The sequence below is a fragment of the Chiroxiphia lanceolata genome, chromosome 3 (genome assembly GCF_009829145.1).
Source record: "Chiroxiphia lanceolata isolate bChiLan1 chromosome 3, bChiLan1.pri, whole genome shotgun sequence".
Classification (NCBI taxonomy): domain Eukaryota; kingdom Metazoa; phylum Chordata; class Aves; order Passeriformes; family Pipridae; genus Chiroxiphia; species Chiroxiphia lanceolata.
This window is the reverse complement of record NC_045639.1, coordinates 92,993,945-93,013,129: the sequence shown is the minus strand read 5'-3', so window position 1 is coordinate 93,013,129 and position 19,185 is coordinate 92,993,945.

The following is a 19,185-nucleotide window of genomic DNA, read 5'->3' as shown; positions in this document are numbered from 1 at the left end:
CCCACAGAGGGGTGCCTGGTAGTCAGCACCAGTGTGTTCAGGAATATGAACTGAGGCCAGTTCTGGAGGGCAGCTCACAGGCTGAAATGAGATTTTACACCAGAGGAGAAGGGAACATAGCCACTCAGAAATATTAACAGCTTTAAGAAACATCAGGTCTTCATGTATTTTCATATTGTGCTACAACGAAGATGGAGATAGTAAAGTCAGGACAAACAAAATATGAGCTGCACTAGTAAACTAGTTGAATTTGCTAAGCAAATGACCCTTCACTACTTGTGCTCTAAAACATGAAATTATTTGATACACAATCCAAAATTATAGTCTCATTGCTTTTAACAATACTTTTCAAAATGAGATTACTTGGAAATTGATTTTTAATTTTCTTCATTAGAGAAAATGGAGTGTTTCTTCTTTATACAATATTGATAGAGATAAAACAATAATTAAATATTACTATAAAGATTAATGGAAGGTACAGATTATTGCATAAAAGCACACACACACACACAAAAATGAAGTTAGAGAGAATCATACATATTTAGCTACTTGAAAGTAAAGGATGAAATAGTAGCAAGCCTTGCACTTATTTCTTTAGACTCTTATGCTACAGCATTACTACTAGTGTTGGTCTAGTATGTCATGAAGGTTTAACACTAGACAAGACAAAATGAAAAACATAGGAAAGAAACAATATCTGAAGATCTGCTATTTAATCTGTATAATATCTGAAATATGTTATAATACATTTAAAAATACATTTAGAATGAGATATTAAGCCTTGTATTTTATGACTTTTGAAAATTTTTAACGAGCAAGGATTAGGAAGATTTCTTCTATTTTCCTTAGAAGTACTTGGTGTTGACCATTTAGGAAAAGGACTATGAATTTTTAAAAGAAATTACGTATATTACCAGTTTGCATGAGCTTACAAGTTAAATTAATTCAATATAATCTGCAAGCTCTTGTTTGGAAGAACAGTCTGGCAGACTATAACCACAGATAGATGTCAGGAGTTCTTCAGCAGCCGTCTACAAGGAGATCAAGGACTGGAAAAAATCCCGGAGCTGTAAAAAGCTTCTTGCATTCAGGCTCCCACTCTGGAGAGGGCCGTGCAAACCCTGCAGAGCAGCACTGAGGAAAGCAGCTGTTGCTGCAGGGGTTGCCCTCCGCTGTCTGGCTGCCCAGCTCTGCTGAAGGACAGTGGCTGGCACCAGGAACATGTGGATGTCACCTGTCACAGAGCAATCAGGCTCTTTTCTTGTATTTTTCTACCACCACATAAAGAAGGTGCTTTTGTCAGTGCTTCCATCAGTCTTCCTTTTGCTCTTTGGTGTCATCTTCAAGCAATGACAACCTCAAACTCATCTCAGGTGCAGTCAGAGGACCTTTACATGAGCTGAGTTACCTGTCCTGCCAACAGCCTATATTGCACTATCTTCCATGGCTGCTTTGTGCCCTCCCTTCAAGTGCATGATTTTCCCTAACACTGAAAGTTCCTCCCTCCTAGTGGGAGCTCTCCTGCCTCTCCTCCACTGCAGGTGTTTGCCTTTGCATGCTTCTTGTCCTTCTTTGGTCTCACTTTCATTACTGCTGAGTTTCATTGTGCAGCACCACGGGAACCAAGGAACAAGCATGTTTGGATGACAAGTCTCTTATACCAAGGTGCTACTGATACTCCTTGAAGGATATTTCTCCAATTTAGTCTGTTTTTTTGGTTTTTTTCCCCCAAAAAACATTCTGTAAACTTAAAAGTAACAATTTTATCTTCCAGTTTAATCTTGCTATTTGATAAACGTAGGATGAAGCAACATGATTATCTCCCAGATATGGAGCATAAACGCACTACAAATAGACACATAATTTCTAATGAGGAGATAGATTCTGCCTGTGGAAAAAAAGCACTGGGGGTGTTGCTCATTTTCTGGAGACAAACTTTTGTTCCCGGGTTCCCCTGATGTATCCTCAAGTTGGCTACCCCTGTATTCAACATAATTTGAAAATCTTATGCTGTCTTCACCATTCAGTATCCAAAAGTGAAAGTTTCTGCCTTGTGGTCTGGCTCTTTGAAAGAAAGATGGACATATTTGGAGATGGAAGTACTTTTAAATCCTTGGTTGGTTTTGTTTATCCTTTGTTTCTCTTTAATTCTTTTCTCAAAACTGGCCCTTGAGATTAGAACCAGCCGATAATCTCATATTTTTGTTCAGTTACCATATTTCTGAATTCTGGACTGCTCTAGATAAGAAGTCAGTTGCAGGTAGTGTAGTTCTTTTATCTTTGCTGCTCCAGTCACACTCATTGAACAATTTTTTAAAAAATGCTTTTATTTAAAAATTTTGTTTCCTACCTTTTCCAGATATCCTCTTTCTAGAGTGCTGTCTCAAGTGACATATTCTGCATGGTTGTCTGATGGTCACTTCATGTAAAACAGACACATCTACACCGTAGATTATAAACCAGACAGATTAGCAGAGAATTCACCTCAGAGCTCAAACACTGATGAATGTCTTGGACTCTTTTTTATCAGGCTACAAATATGTAGCTTGTATCACCCTTGCCCTCATGGGGTTAGGTCACTACTCAGTACAGCTGCTCAGGGTGGTTCTGCCAGACCACTTGGGAGGTGCTGTGTGTTGCCTGCTGGTGTTGCACAGACCAGAGATGCACATCGTAGCACCTTAATAAGGGGATTTTTCAAATCCTGCTGTTGACATGGTAATTTCTTGAACTGCTCTTACTGAACAGCTTTCAATCATCTCAGCTTTTCCTCTGTGTCAGCTAAACAGTCATTCAGCTGCAATATTCTCATTTTTCATTTTCTATTTACTTCCCTGGCTATTTACAGCTGAGAGATGCACTTGGGGGCATGATTTGTCAGAGGCTCTGCCACATGAACCTCATGTCCACCCACTCATATCACATAGAGTAAATATCTCTGCCAGGCCTCTCAGTCCCTCTTTTTGAGGAAACTGATGTTTCTCCACTTGTACATTATCTCCCAAGCAGTGTTCTCAGCTGGTAGCCCGGTAGTTGAATGACTTACTATTGAAGAGAATGCTATCAATAATCCTTTGAAAGCTCCTTTTTTTTTTTCCCCTCTCTCCAGGGCAGTGTTTTAGCATCAACTGCTATGAACGTATGTTTTTCTTCCATGTAAAGAACATAGTTCCAAGTGAAAGGTTTGGGACCTGAGCTCTTTTTAATCACCTGTTTGGATGCTTGAGTGTATGCAAATACATATTTACTTTATTCCTTGGCAGTTCTTTATTAAAGCTACAAGATGTAATGCTTTGGCAGTGAAGTCTAGCTTTTTATTCACCTTATTGATCTCTTTAATTTTTTTCCCTTAACATATCAGACACTTTGCAAAGCATGTGGATTTGATCCCCGTATGGGCCATTCCCTTAAGGTTTGGACTTGAAGATCCTTGTGGGTCCCTTCCAACTCAGAATATTTTGTGATTCTGTGATCTTCTTGACTGTATAAACCATATATATTGGTGGATTTTTGGTTTTGGCTTTGTGTTTGTGTGGCTTTATTTGTTTGTTTGTTTTTTCACTGAGATCATAAATTCAAATGCTTTCACTGAAATCACTGGCTTTCATGGATTATCTAAAATTTTAGTTGGAATGGTCTTATGGGTCATATGCTTAACTATTACAATCTCTTAGTGACAGTATTATGATGTAATTTAAAAATTACTTTAGTTTATGGCCATTCTGCTTTCTTATTTTGCTAGTTTTCAAAGCCTAGTGCATTCACTCATTTTGTTTCTTGATCTGCCATTCCACTCCTCACCTTGTTTTTGCATCTGGTGCAAATACATTTAATTTTGCAATTCTGCCTGGCACGAACATCGCATGCGTGCAAAATCCCATCTCATGGATTGACACTTGCTTTTCTCTTCCTTGCAATTCTGTAATTTCACCTGTTGTGATTTAAAGAACGTGTAATTGCTAAATGAGTTGTCTTTCATGTCCATCTGCTCCACGACAGGAATTTGGTATATCACTATGATTATCGTTTTCCTTCTTCCCACTCTCTTGTTGCAATACGCATTCTAATTTTTGTGTTGTAGGAACTGCCTCATTTCTGATACCTCTGACAGCACGTGCTACTTTTCTCCATGGTCAAGTGGAGTATCACATCTACTGAATCCATCCTCAGCTGCAGGTAATTCCAAAATAAATTCCTATCAGTTAATCATGCCCTAACTTCAGAACAGCCACTGTTTCTGGTATAATCAGCTATATGTGTTCCCCTTTCTATAGACTACATTATCTCACAGATTCAAGTGTTCAGGCAGAATTATAAAACTAGCTAGTTTGGTCTGCCATACTTTCAAGAACGAGAGGAATTTTCCCACAGCCTGGGCAACTCCCATGGTGTGGGAGAAACCGAGTTTTGTTCTGGTTGCTTACTTTGCAACAGGGCATAGCTTGCTTTACTCCTGAGAAATCGTAGCTATTTTTCCCATTGGACTGGGTTCAGTATCCAAGGGATTGGTGGAAATTTTAACAGTGACACAAGATCAGAACTTTTACAGTTTGGGGAGTGCCAGATTATGCTTGATTATCTTTTTGATTCCAGGAGCTATCTCTGTTGCTTTAGGAGAGAGGAATCCCAGCTATAAGCCTAGACTTGGCAGTCTGGTGTAGCTTCCTGAGGTTGTTTCTGTCACACCTTGGAATTCCCTACATGCCATTTGCCTCTTATACTGCAACCCAACAAAAGCTGCTCCAATATCCTCTTTGCAAACATTTTCTCCTTCACCTTCATAGCAGTTCCCAGTAACTATTTCTGTAGGTACTCAGCAAAACTTGTGAAGGCCAGCTGCACTTCTGCCTTATGGGAACTGAAAACAAGCCAGATCCAGACAGATATGTCCACCCACATGGGCAGTCCCTGACAGTACTGATCAGGTGATAATTATTGCCTCTTTCTTTGTCATCATTATGGCCAACATGATCTTTTCTCATTCAATATCCATCTATCACATTAGTGCACTTCTAAGCTGTCTCTTTCTTAAGACTGGCTTGAAAAAAAAATCTGCTTTTTCATGAGTTCTGTCTGTCCTTGCTATTGTATCTACCCCAGGAGCAGGGGGCCCAACTGAGTTTCTCAGTCTTCTGAGCTGGTGTCTGATACCCACCATATCCCCATAGGAAGGAATTCACTCCCACAGTTTGTTTCCCTCTACAAAAGGCCTGTGAACCCTCCCTGTATTTTCTCCTGGTTCTAGCTGTGGTAGCCACTTTGCAGCATGGATTCATATTAGGACACCTGTAACTCCAATCATGCAATCCAATGGCACAAGACAACAACTTGTTCTCTAAAAATCCACTGCAGCTAAGGTCCTCACATGCTAACAGATGAATTTCCTAGAAGTGGTGACAGTAGCATTGTTCCTCATGTCCCTTGCCCTGCTTTCTTTCTTCACTCACACTCACCTATCCTCCAGCTAGCTGGAAAGTGCACAGTACAGTGTCCACAATACCTACAGCTTTTCCAAGTTGTTTTTACATATAAAATAATAGGCAGCAAAACTAGTAGCTTAGAATGGCTGCTTTGTTCTTTAGCTCTGAGGCTGACCTCCCCTCTTTTGCCTTGATTGAGTCATGTTTGCAGAATGAGTGACTAACATGTCAGGCACTCCTGCAACCTGAACCCCAAGCTCACCAAAACCTAGGTATGTCTCTAATAAAGCAAGGTAGCTAGTTAGGTACTGGAAGCTGTGCAGCTGCATTACCAGGTTGCTGTGCCAAGGTTACTTAGCTCTGCTGGCTGTAGTTTTTCTGTCTGGTGCTACATCATGACAGGAGAATTTCTTTCTGTCTTTCTGCTCAGTTTGACGAGTGTCAGACCAGCCTTGTTATAAAAGCCCACCCACATGAGTGGCATGGTATTGCAGGTTGTTCTGTGTCTGCTCCGAACAAACCACTGCCCCCTCGGAAGATGGACTCTGTGTCTGAAACAAGATACAGTACAGTTTTCAGCATATCTAATAACACGGTGCAGCAATTTTCAGGTAATTTGATGACACACTACAGAGACTGCCTACATAGGCACTGTCATGCTGGGGCACAAACTGCAGCAGGAGTTTGATAAGTACCACTGGGTTTCCTTACACATCCTACTGCTATCAGCACAGAAGGACAAGCCTGTCTTTCACTTTCTCTGCGTTTTGCATTTGTCCTTCATGAAGATGAAGCCCAGCAGCTTTTTCTGCACAGACTGTTACTGAACTAAAGCCTTCAGACTTGTATCTGTGACGGCAGCTAGGGAGAGCACTGTGCAGCATGCTCCTGGTCCCACAGAGCCAGGGACATTGCTACTGGCACTGACATAGGACAGCAGAGATCTAGGACAGAAGCTATGGCACGGTGTGCATTGACCAAATGCAAGTTGTCATCAACTTTCCTGAAATCTCAAACCTTGGCACCAGTTCCCCTCTGTGGGGCCACCAGGAGCAGGAAGACAACGAATGAGAGGTGACAGCAGACAGGGAACCTGCGCGTTTGGGCAGAAGCCTGTGGGTACACCCACGGTCTGGGTATGGCAGGAAGTCTTACTGATTATGTGGTATTATTTATATATATTAACCTTATGGAAACAATGGACCCATAGTGCTGTACAGTTCACTACAAAGCACTGATACCAAAATAATTTTACTGCTGCTTTCTGAATTACCTTTCTTCTAGTTGGATTTTAGCTAGGTGCTTCTTTGGGGATCATCTAATTTTATGGCAAAAAGCCATTTTTATTGTTGTTGATAAACAAGTGAAAATTGCTTTTTACACCCTTCTCCCTTCCCAATTACTTTCAAGGCTGCTAGACAGAAGTTCTTGCAAAGTGATAAAGACAAAGAAAGTCAGGATGTTCTTGTCTGTTCCTTCCACAGAATGTGCATGACTCTAATTCACCTTGAAAAAGGCAGCAAATTAATCTGGAAAGCTCCATATGAGAAATTACAACTACAAGAGTGCTTCTAAAATAGTGGTGTCCTAGTGCTCTAATGGGCAGCAGTTTTCATACCTTCTTCAAAAGCTTGTGCCTGCACTCTGGTCAGAAACAAATTTTCACTAGTCCCTCTTCACCAGGTGAACCCTCTCTCCTTCCCACGTGGATTGACTACAGTTTAGTCCTCTGGTTTTGCAAATGATGATTTGCATTCTTAGCTGCTGTTCATCCACTTCATTTTGCTGACCTTCCTCCTCATGTAAAATGTAAAATACTTGAAATATACAAGTTTTAAGTAGGTACAGGCAAGAGATGCTCTTATAAATTACCTTGCACATAAAGATGATGTTTTCTAATCTTGCTGTTACTGTGCATATTTGGGGGAACATAAAATTTCTATCATATATTGACCCTTAAGGCAGTTGAATCACAGAAATTACTCCCAAGAAGTTTTTGTATAGAAAACCAGAAAAAAGCAACATGAAGAAAAGGCCCATACTGGCTACTGACATAAAAACTTGGTCATGCAGCTTCTCTGAGCCACATGTGGAAAGTGAGGACTGGGATTGGGTATTGGGTCTTTAGTGAGTGACCATCCCAGAGTTGGAGACTGCTGCTGTCAGCAACAGCTGAGCTCACCAAGGCTTTTTTTTTAAGCCACGAAACTCACTTATTTATATATAAGGAAGTTGTGCAAAGGGGCTTTTCAGCCATGACTACAACCATCACTACGACATCTATTAGTCACATAACAGCAGGAAAAAAAAAGGCAAAACCATGTAACTTCTTGGAATGCAAAGTTTAAGTGGTTACGCATTCAGGGAAAGCTGCCTCTTTCACTGCCATTCAGCAAATTCTTCAAAAGGAAAAAAGAATTTGAATCAGTCATCTAATTCAGAACAAACATCTTCTTAAGGCAAATAAGAAAATAAATGGCTGGATTTGGGATAAACATCCACTGTTAATATCATACCCATCATGTTACACAACACTGAGGGAAAACAGAGAACAAGATGGGAAAGGACTTTGTGCAGGTGCAAGATGCACAACATGCCCTTACACTTTGCTCTGGTCCATTTTCTGTCACTGTCTTTGACAACCTATGGAGATTGTTCACAAGGTGAAATTACTTCCAACCACCTTCGAACCCTTCCTTGGCTAAACAGCCCCTGTAAGGATCTCTGGTTAAAATGCTGTGGGGCAGTCGGCTGCCTGTGTCAGTTTTCCTGTTTTCCTTACTTTCTTTATATTGTACCTTTGTTAGTATGAAACCAGAGCTTTACTGTATGTACTCTACAGGCAGCAGAAAACTTGGACTGACTTTCAGGATCTTGAGAAATCAGCAGTTTCCACAGAGATGGCACAGAGGGCCCTACAGTGCTAGAAGTGCTCCAGCATAACTTCAGGAATCACCATGTCACCTAAGCTGCGTAAAGGGCAAACTCCCATTTGAATTGAATGGGAACTGGAAGCAACAATCCCTAACCACAAGTTTGAAAGGGATGTGTATAAGGTGCTCAAATTTTTTGTGGAAAGACACTGTCTGCTTGTTCTGGATGTTACTTGCTTCAGTTTCATATGCTGTGCCTTCATATTTAGCACAGATACGTGAAATTTAAAAAATGTTCCAGAATTGTAAAGCTGGGAGTAACAAACTTTGAAAGCCACCTAAACTCACCGTTTGTCTGAATTGCTTCTTTCTAGTCCAAGCTATGTGTAATTTGTGCCCAAATACACAGTGTTTTTCCAGTTTTGACTTAAGGTGGATTTTTATTTTTATTTTTCTAGAGGAAAGTGCTCTATAGTGACCTTAATAAATAAGGAATGGACACTTATGTTACAAAAGGTCTCAAAAATACACTGGAAAATAAACACTACACAGCTAAAATATGCTTTATACTCCTCAGTGGTAATTGATTACCAGCCCTAAAATGATTGGAAAATCTCAAGAATAACTTGCCAACTATTTTCAGAGAGCTGAAATGGGCTGTGTGTGCTGAGATCATTAAAGAGATCAAGAAAAAAGTATTCAGTGCAGTTTCCCATCTATTAGGTTACTTTGCCTCTTCAGCAGTCTCCAGAGAAAGCCTCTGGCTGCTTCTTAAGGTCACTGAATCATTTCACTATAATAAATGATCTCGCTAGCTAAAAATGTTGGAGAGGCTCCCTGTGCCTCCATGTTGCTGTATCAGTGAGTCACTTCAATCCCTGTGCTCATGGGTGAGCATGCACCACACCCAACCTGCTGGCTGCCCTGGCCATTTTGTTTTCTTTGTCTTCCTTCGTGTGCTTTTACTTTCATAACCACATTAAACTGATAGAGATCTGTGTATTTTACAGTCTGTGGGCAGAATGAGAAGAGACCAAAAAAAAAGGCAAAACCCCACTACACGTGATTCAGGCTCCCTGATCTCGGGAGTCTTTGCCACTTGGAGGCAATTACAGGAAGGAGTCACCAATGTTCCCTCAGGGCTGTGACAGAGCAGGAGGACAAAGTGTCCCAGGGCAGGAACAAAGCTGTCTTCCGCACCACTTGGAGCTTGGAAACAGCAAGTGTTGACAGTCAGGACTGAAAGGTGTGCCAGTTTAAGAGTGGTTGACATGCATGGTTTAGCAGTCCATGTAATCAGTAACAGAAGGAATTGCAGGTCCCATCAGCCATGATTCTGTCACAAAGAGTGGCAGTATCTCCCAGCTGTGATTCAACAGAGCATGGATGAAGAAGACGAACAAATCTTTGATAAATGCCTTTATTTCCCTCAATAGAAGATAGCAGGCTGTTCCCTTGGAGAAATTAATTCCAAAAACATTATCTGCAAGCCCTAGTCAACATTTTCTTCCCTTATCCCCAAATTTGGAAGACATTTCTCTTCCAGCTTTGTTTTCTATTTAATCTTTATAACTTGCCTTTCTGTAGAGCTCAGTCCTCTATTAGACTGAATCCTTGTAGGACATGGGAACAAATAAGCACCACTGGGTTACTAATGGGGTAGTTCAGTAGTGCTGGTTACAAACCAAGCTACCTCTCAGTCACTCTCAGAGTTCATCTATGCAAAGTTCATATGCTACAAAACTGTCACTGGCTTTCCACTGCAGCAACTCCCATTTGGGCGTGTTTGGCTTGGGCTGAGTCCAAGGTACTGCATTCCACTTTTTTGGAGTAGCAATGTTATCGCAGTTGCTTCCCCCCATAAACTAGACCTCAGATGTCTGTCTTCTCTGGCTCTCGGCACTGCCACAATCACAGAATAATTTGGGATAAAGGGTCCCTCTGGAGATCACCTACCTCACAGCAAGGCTAACTTCAAAGTTGCAGCAGGATGCTCAGGATCCAACCAGTTGAACATCTCCATATGGAGATCCCACAGCCTCTCTAGAAAGCCTGTGCCAGAGTTTACTCTCATTGTGAAGGATTTCTTTCCTTACATTTAATCCTCCCTTGCTGCAACTTATTTGTTCTTTCATTGTACCTCTTGATCTTCTGCTGTGCCACTCCAAGGAGATTCTACTCCTCCTCCTCCTTATCACCCTCAGGCAGCTGAAGACAGCAGTGAGTTGCCCCCCCACTTTACTCTGCAGGTCCCTGAATCTCAATGCCCTCTGGTAGACAGAGGACTTAGAAATACAGGTATCCTCGAAAAGTGAGGAGAATTGAGATTTCAGACATCTTAAGTACAAACAAGCTGCTCCCAAATATCTCAAATTGCCTAAAAGCCCAGTGGAGCTGGGTATACAGCCTCACTCAATTAAAAGTTAAACATGGGATGCTGCCTGTACATATTGCAGTCTCATGCTGCTAAAGACCCAGGTAAGATTTGATCTGGGATCTTCAGTTTCAAAGGACAAAAGAGTCAAGCCAGAGTGTCCTCTAATTTTGCATCTTGCAGACCTCTTCATTTCCCCACCAGATTACATTATTTTTAGAATGTGTTCAGTGTCCTTATGACCTGGTTTCTTCACATTATACCAGGAATGATTAACGTATAACCTTTCCCTTGAGAGGAACCTGCATCTCAACAGTCAGCAAAGTTATTACAGTTCTGCAACAAAAATGTACTTCTGGTCTAATCATAAATATTTTTCTGATCATTATTTTGAGAAAATGTTGCCTCACTGAAGTGATTTGATCTTTTAGCAGTGACAAGGCTTGTTTTCATTTGCTTTAGTATGACAAATATCAAACAGGCTTCTGGACACTTAAGACTGTGTGTTTTCTTTTAATTTATGTTTTACTACTGCTTGTAGGAGAGTATTTTTGTGTTGTGTTTCTCTATAGATCACTTTGACAGAAATTGAGATGTATTTTTTCCATAGGGAACCCCCCCCATATTTTCAACAAAATAACTGAAAACTATCAGCTAAAATAAAGAGCAAGGAAACGTTGTCTTTAAGCCTCAGTGACACCTGGCGTTCAGGCAACGGATATGGTATTCCCTAGGGGAGGGGTTCCCAGGGAACTTGTCAGACCATTGCAGTGAGTGCATCTGAAGGGACAGTATATTAATGCAGTAGCATCATGGAGGAGAGAGAGTGAAAACACGCCCCCAAATACTGGCCATCTTCACTTCCCCGGGGGGTGAGCCAGCCAAACATAGTGCTGAGGATGAGCTCAGGAAGATTGATGGGACTGAGGGAAGGAGGAAGACCAGCAATCCTTTTCCTTCCTCTTCCATTGCCCCCCTACTCCACCATATTTCAATTTCTCCCCAGAATTAGTCTCAGCTTGTGCTGAGCTCCCATTGCCCAGGACAGAGGCCAGCTGCCAGGAGAGAGGTGTTCCCACACAACCCACATCTAGCCAAACTGCACCGTCCCAAAGGCATCAAGGGTTAATATGTGGCACTATTTTCACCAGCAGTATTGGAATGCTATTTGTGGTGCTCTGATGACAACCTATTTCTCCCTCTATAGATATTTAAATGATTCTGCTCAACAAGAGCCATCAAGACTGGAGACAAGGGTTATAAAATGCACAAGAGCTTTTAGTAAAGAAAACATTACCAGGTAGCTAAGTCCAGAAGGTGCTCCTAGCAAACAGCAACATCAGTGAATGTGGTGGAAGTCCAGCACCAGATTTCTGTACAGACAAGATGAAGAGAGCAGCATGATTGCCAGCAGAACTGGTAATCATTTGACCCAGACTAACATCCGGAGAAACAAAACCATGCCTAGATGGTGGATGTGGCCATTTGACATAAGGCCAAAGAAAGAATGGAGTAAAGACAGAGAACACATTTTTTAGTGCTGCTTGAAGGAAACCTACCCATCAAGCCTGAGCTGTGGCTGCTCTGCAGGGAGGAGGGATGGTTTTGGGTGTCCATCAAACACCTACTGCTGAGAGGGACAGTAACTGCAGCCAATCAGAATTCTGATCTGGTGGTGTGTTCTCATCTGTGCAGAATCTCCCCTGCCTTGCTGAAAATGAGAGCAATTCAGTTCACATTCTCCAGTGTCTTTTCCTGCCCCTCTTCTCAGAACTGCCACAAGAGTATCCTTCTTTCTTGCCTGCTAGTGTCTCTCCTCTCATTAGCTTTTTCTTCTAGCAATCTGTGTGTGTTCTTCTTACTGTGAATGTTTTCCTCTGAACTGTTTCCTCATTTTTTCCTAACTAGCTGCTTGTTATTCTGAGGTGTCAGAGCAAGGAGGATGCTTTCTTCTGTAATATAGAGGAGCTGCTGTCCTAGCACCACCCTTCATGGTCCTCTTCCAAGGCCAGACATTTTGGGGTTTGCTCACCTAAATTTATCTAGTATAAAGCATGATAGATACTGAATGCTATTAAATAATTACCAGCCATTTGTATGTGCTGGACAGGTGATGATGTATTATGTTAATAACACTTACAGGCTAAGCTTTAATGTAAAAATAGATTTGATTTGAGATTTTGGCTGAATTTGCGTGTTAATCTTTTTTCTTCTCTGCTTAAACAGATAAATTCACCTCTACCTATAAAAAGCTCTGAAACAGTCCTGGGTATCAGGATACACAGATCTGCATTCTGATCATTAAAAAAAAAAAAAAAAAAGAGCTCTTGCTTTTCCCCAAAAGCCAACATTCCCAAGGTTATTTGTGCAATCAAGGTCAGGTGCATCATAAAAGCTATTATGTAGGATATGCTTGCTTTTAATCTCCTCCTCCTTTATGACCCCTGTTTCCACACTAGGAAATGCTCTTGATTACAGTCTTTGCAGCCGTGACATAAAAGACAACATGCTGGTTTATTCCTCTGCTATTCAAAATCAATTATACTCTGTTCATCTGTGCTACTACTAGAAACTACTGTGCAGATATTTCCAATATAAGTCAGGAGCTCTGTTTAACACCTACCTTTCTGCCCCATCTTCCTCTTTTAAGAATGGGCTAAACATGGTCTTTGAAGAACATATTACAGCACAATTGCAAGTAAAAAATCTCTGACTGTGAAGTCTGTATCATGATATAAATATTGATCTACCATCCTCGCCTGTACTAAATGCTGTCATATTTGTCACCGGTGTCAGCTCCAGTTTTTATGAAATCCTCCTGGTTCCAGGGTGTCGGCAGCAGCAGCCTGTCCCCAGCTGTCACCTCACAGGTGCCGCCAGGAGAGGGCATCGGCTCACAGTGCATCCCCTCGGGTGCGCAGCCCCCCATTATCCCCCCATCCGGCTTTTGGGTGCTCACCGTACCTATCGGGACTCACAGCTTCTCCCTCTCAGCCGGAGAGGGACATCAGTTCTGGGTTTCACCAGACCTGACTATTGGAGGATTTGGTTTAAAATTCCAGTGCTTGTTTACACCATTCTTAAACCTCCTTAAAATCATCTGCCCAAGAGGTAAGTCACCTCTGCAGATGCTGCTCAGAGCTGCTTTCCAATTTTGAGGCCAAAAGGCAAAACTGAACATAGCTGTGTTTGGGTTTTTTGTTTGTTTTGTTTTGTTTTAGTATTCTTCTGGCAGGGTGGGATGGATGGGTTTTGATTGTGAGAGAATTTAGGGGGAGGTATTTGTTCTGTTGGTTTTGGGACTTTTTTACTTGTACTTCATAAAGTAAAATCTCACACTGACTATCATTTTTATTGGTCAGATGGAGCCAGGTAGTTGGCCCCATACTTTTGCAGGTTTCTGAAACCCTGTATGATGCTCCTTTCTGATCGAAAGAGTTAGTTTTTAATTATTCCAATTTTCTGTTTTGCAAGGCAAATACTGCATATTGAAAAAATGCTGAGAAACTAAGCAGAGCATCCATCACCAAATTACCAGGTCTGGTTTCAGGAGTTCCCACGCATTTCAAAATCTACTTGTACAGCTTTATAACAGCAGGACTGTGCAGCAATTCTTCCAGTCTACTTCACATGGAAACCAGAGTCAGATGTAAAGATGACTTCTTAGCTCTTTATTTAAACTTCTGAGAACAGAAGGGTCTTTTTCATGATGATTTGCAAAAATCTGTACAATTTTAAAAGGAAACACAGCTGATAATAGTTAGCTGATAATAGTTATGCCATCTGTATGCATGGGAGGTATTTCCTGGTCTTTTCGGCAAACTCATCACTATTCTACTGAGCAAAAGTGCATTTGCATCTAAGATGTCTCAAGTCCCTACTAGCTCAGCACACCAAGAGCTGCTCTCACACTCCCTTCCAACCCCAAGTGCTGTGGGAAGCAAAGCAAGTTGATAAATTAACAGAAGATCTTTCAGAGGCAATCCTTTCTAAATATACAGAAAGGTGTTAGACCCAGAAGGGCCCTGAAGCACTGAGATCCATTGATTTTAAAGGAAGCAAGGCAATTAAGTAACTGCATAGGCTGCAGATTTCTCTTTTGGCTTTTTAATTTTATTTTCAAAAACTCCTATTTCTGCTTAGTGAGCTGAGATTCTGATTTCCTACAACAGCTGGTAAAATTGAATTAGTAGCATTTAGTAAACATTTGGCTTCCAGTGGCAGACAGAACAGTTGATGAAGACGTTTCCCGCTTGCTAAATGGGATGGAGACACTGTGTGTCTAATCAATTACAGGAATACCACAATACCTTGCTTCAGTATGTGTGGAAGAAATTTCATTTGGCTTCACTTTAAATACTTTTACCAGGTAAATTATCACCACATAGCATTAGCTCTGGAGCTGGCTAATCCTAGTGGAAACACTGTGAATATCCACTTAGACAAGCCTGAAGCAGTAAAAGTGCAATTGTGCCACAGGGGTTGTGCGTTCCCCATTACACCAGCTCAGGAGCAGCAAATGCGCAGGTGTAGACAACTCATATGGGATGGCATTTTTATATTAACAGATTCAGTTCCCTTGAAGTTTCACCTGTTTCCAAATGAAATGCAAACAGTGCAATTTTCCATTTCTTGCTGTTGCATGGCTGGACCATCCTTGTTTGAAAAGCTGGGGCTCCACCTGCCTCTGAAGGGTGTGAGGCAATTCCTCTCATGAGGAAATTCAGGACCTTTCCACTGAACATGGGCTTTCTTCACACACTCTGCCACTGCTTTACCTTCCCGCAGCAAACAGGAGGTTCCTCCACTGCCTTTAAAAACTTTCCAAGAATTACAGGCCAGATTCCCGGAAAATATGTTGCTTTAACATGTATTAGACTTGAAAAAAACAAGATAAATTCTTTTTAAAGAGTGATTGCTTCACTCCAGGGGGCATATTTTCCCAGACTACAGGAGTTCCAGCTGTATCAGGACTTTAGGCCTTCTGGTGCCGTGGTATCTCATGGCCTTTGGTAGACCTTCCTTATCATCAAGGAAGTTGCCTTCTGCCCAAACTGTTGGATTTGTAAACAGACAAAGTGCCCAGGTGGCGTGGGGTGACCTTGGCCACCTGCCAGATGGCCACTCAGCTGCTGATCTCCCTCCTCCTCAACAGGATTGGGAGAAGAAATAAGATGAAAAGCTTGAGGTCTGAGATAAAGACAGGAAGGTCACTCAGCAATAATCATCATGGCCAAAACAGGTTCTGGGAAAAATAATTTACTTCCAGTTAAAACAGAATTGAATAGTGAGATACAAAGACAAAAACCAAAACACCTCCCTGTCCCCTTCTTCCAAGGCTGTTTCACTGATTCCTCTACCTCCCCCCTGCTCCAAGTAGTGTGGAGGTGGTTGTGGTCAGTCCATAGCAGCTCCTCTCTGCTCCTTCCTACTCATGCTCCAGCATGGGTCCTTCCCACGGGCTGAAGTCTCTCGGGATAAATTTGCTCCAGTGTGGGCTCTCCATAAGCTGCACTTCCTTCAGAGCACGTCCACTCGCTCCACCATGCAGTCACCCATGGGCTGCAGCGTGGATATCTGCTTTGATGTGGTCTCCTCCACAGACTGCAGGGGAATCTGCTCTGGCACCCAGATCACCTCCTCCCCATCCTTCCTCTCCCACCTTGGTGTCTGCAGGGGTGTTTCTCACACTTTTGTCCTCACTCCTCTCTCTGCTGAGCAGTGTTTTGCCCTTTCTTAAATATACTTGCAAAAAGGCACCAACAGCTGCTTTTTGTCAGAATGCAGAGCAGGACACCCTGTGGTCCTGCAAGCTCTAGAAGAGGCCAGTGCCTCGTCTTCAAGCAATCCCCCAGACCTTCACACTACACGTGGTAAAAATGCTCCAGAGCCATATTGCACTAACAAAGGCCCTCTCCCTATTTCTAGCCTACGTTGACTCTTGGGTAGCTTATACCCATTTGTTTTGTGTCACACACTTAAAATAGCTCATTTTCCTTCATGCTGTCTGCTGTCATGATGTCTGTGTTGGGTGCGACTACATTCCTTCTCATTCCTTCCTGGTCTTGCTAAATACCCATTTTGCAGGACTTCTCCATTTCTCTGACTGCCCCCCTAACTCTTCTGTACAGTGCATCTTTTAGAAGCTGTTTTTTTGAGAACAGGTGTATTCCTCAAAAGGAAGTCCCACCAAAGCCCCATCCTCATTTTCCCACTCTAGCACATTCCTCCTTCTACTAGAAATGGACTGATTAACAAATAAGACTTCCCTCCCCTTTTTTTTTCATAGTAGCAGCTATAAGTTGTTGAACAGATGGTTCTCAAATATCTTTTTTTTCTCTCCTCTTCAGTAATGTCCAACTAAAACTCCAGTGGAAACAGTTGAAATTCTGTTACTTGTGCCTAAGGGGGATTTACACTAGTCCCATCTCTTACTCCAGCCATCAAGGTCATATGGTTGTTGCTGTGGGGTTTGTAATCTTCCTTGGCAGTCACAGTGCTTCCTAACGTCATCTCCAAATATCACCACAAATAAATAGTCCTGCTCTTCATACCAGGTTCTGTCTTAAAACATTTATAATGGGTTCTGTTCAGGCTGAAAGCATTGAGACAAACCAACTGCTCATCAGTTTGACCTTGCTTGTCCATAGATCCTGTGGCTGGTCACCACACCCTCTAGTTTGGATAGTAATTTCCAAGATTAAAAATATAACCTATTCCAGATGGATGGAAGATTTATTTCCTTTATCTACATGGTATTTTTTATTAAAAACCAATATGGGTAAGTCAGGTGTGATTATTTCCAGAAAAGCTGTGTTATATTTTCTCCCATTTTATTTTTCCTTCCTTATACTCAACCATTCTTCCCATTTGTTCTGAAACCTTTCATCATACTGAAATCAGACTATCAAGTCTACCAGCTACCACTTATTACATTCTTCCTACAGAAAATATAGTATCTACATTATATATCCTTGAAACATAAAACATATAACTCTTCTTTCCTCCTCTCCACATCTCAGTTTGACTGATTTAAACAAAAGACACTTATTTTTCAAACTGGACCTTTGTTGCTCTTTTCTCCCCTTTCTGTTTGAGATGATTTTAGCAGCTTTGACTTAAAATCTAATGCCTCAACTACTGTAATGTCATGGGAACTCAGTTTCCCCTGCTCATCCAAATGTGCTGTACTGAAACTGAGAAACATTTTGACCCCTTTGTGTATATCCATCTATTTAAATTAAATGGATTAAAAGTTGAAAATTGAATTCAAGTTTGCTTTATAAGCCAGTTCTTGAAACATCCTGATGATTACAACTTATCACCTTTGTTGGTTCAGTAATTCTTGGCAAGAGGATGATAGTGACAATGTAAGTTAAATTTCTGTACTGATACAACTCTGAGCCACATTTCTCTAACAAGACATCTCTATTTTATCATCTCCTGCACTGCCTTGAGGGGATTCCCAGCAGAACCCACAGTCAAAGTCATTTGGCCTCCAATTTTATTTATACTTTTCTTCAGCATCCAGCTTACTTTTACATCCCTTTTTTGAATAATGCATACCTTTTAACAATATACATTGCAGTCTCATACAAGAGACACACATTTTATCAACTTACACCTCAATACAGCTACCACATATCAACGGCAGAAGCAACCCCCAGAACAGCTCTCCATTAGGTCTGGGGCTTTGGGGGTTTCTTTGCCACAGTTTTGGTGGTAGATGTCCTATCAGAAGCTCCAACGCTTACTTAGCATCTGCCTTGCATCAAATAAAATAACACAATCAACTGCAAAGACTTCCAGAGTTCTCTCTGCTTTTCTTCTTCCTGCCAAGTCAGGAATCCAAGTGCCTGAGTGATCCTGGCCCCAGGGGTGGCTCACACATCTGTGACACAGCACGTGGGGTCTTCACACCAGGACCGCCCTAGGAAAAGCTGTGTTCTGGGCCTTTAAGCTTATCTATCCCATTCACAGCTTAATAAAAGCATAACACTTCTCTCTCCATCACTCAGACTGTAGGGCCCAAGTGCAGGGAGCGATTTGGTCAGCTCATGAGCTGCACAAGATCTTAACCTAACAGTTTGAAGCTTGGTCATTCTCCCTGGAAATAGCTACTGAACTATCACATTCTCCTCAGCCAACTTTATGTGAAACTTTTTCAACCCCTTTGGCAGCAGTTGGTCTTTTTTCATCTCTCCAGCCTTTACAACACAGAAAGTCCTTTCTGAGGACTCTTTCATAATCCCAAGCACCAATCATAGCTGTTATCTGTTAGGAAAACTGCAGGTGATCAGGGAATGGAGGTAATCCAAAGGCTTTTCCTAATTCCAGGTCAGGTAATGCACTGGAAGCTCAGCCAGGTGACCAAGGTTCCTGCCTGGTCCATCAGTAATGGTAAGGTGATGTCTGATCTAACCCACACAAACCCATCTCAGACACTTTTTTCAGTTGCTGCCGAGAGTGTAGAAGAGTAGCCAGGAGCCACAGTCTTTTCTGTGCAGGTGTGAACACT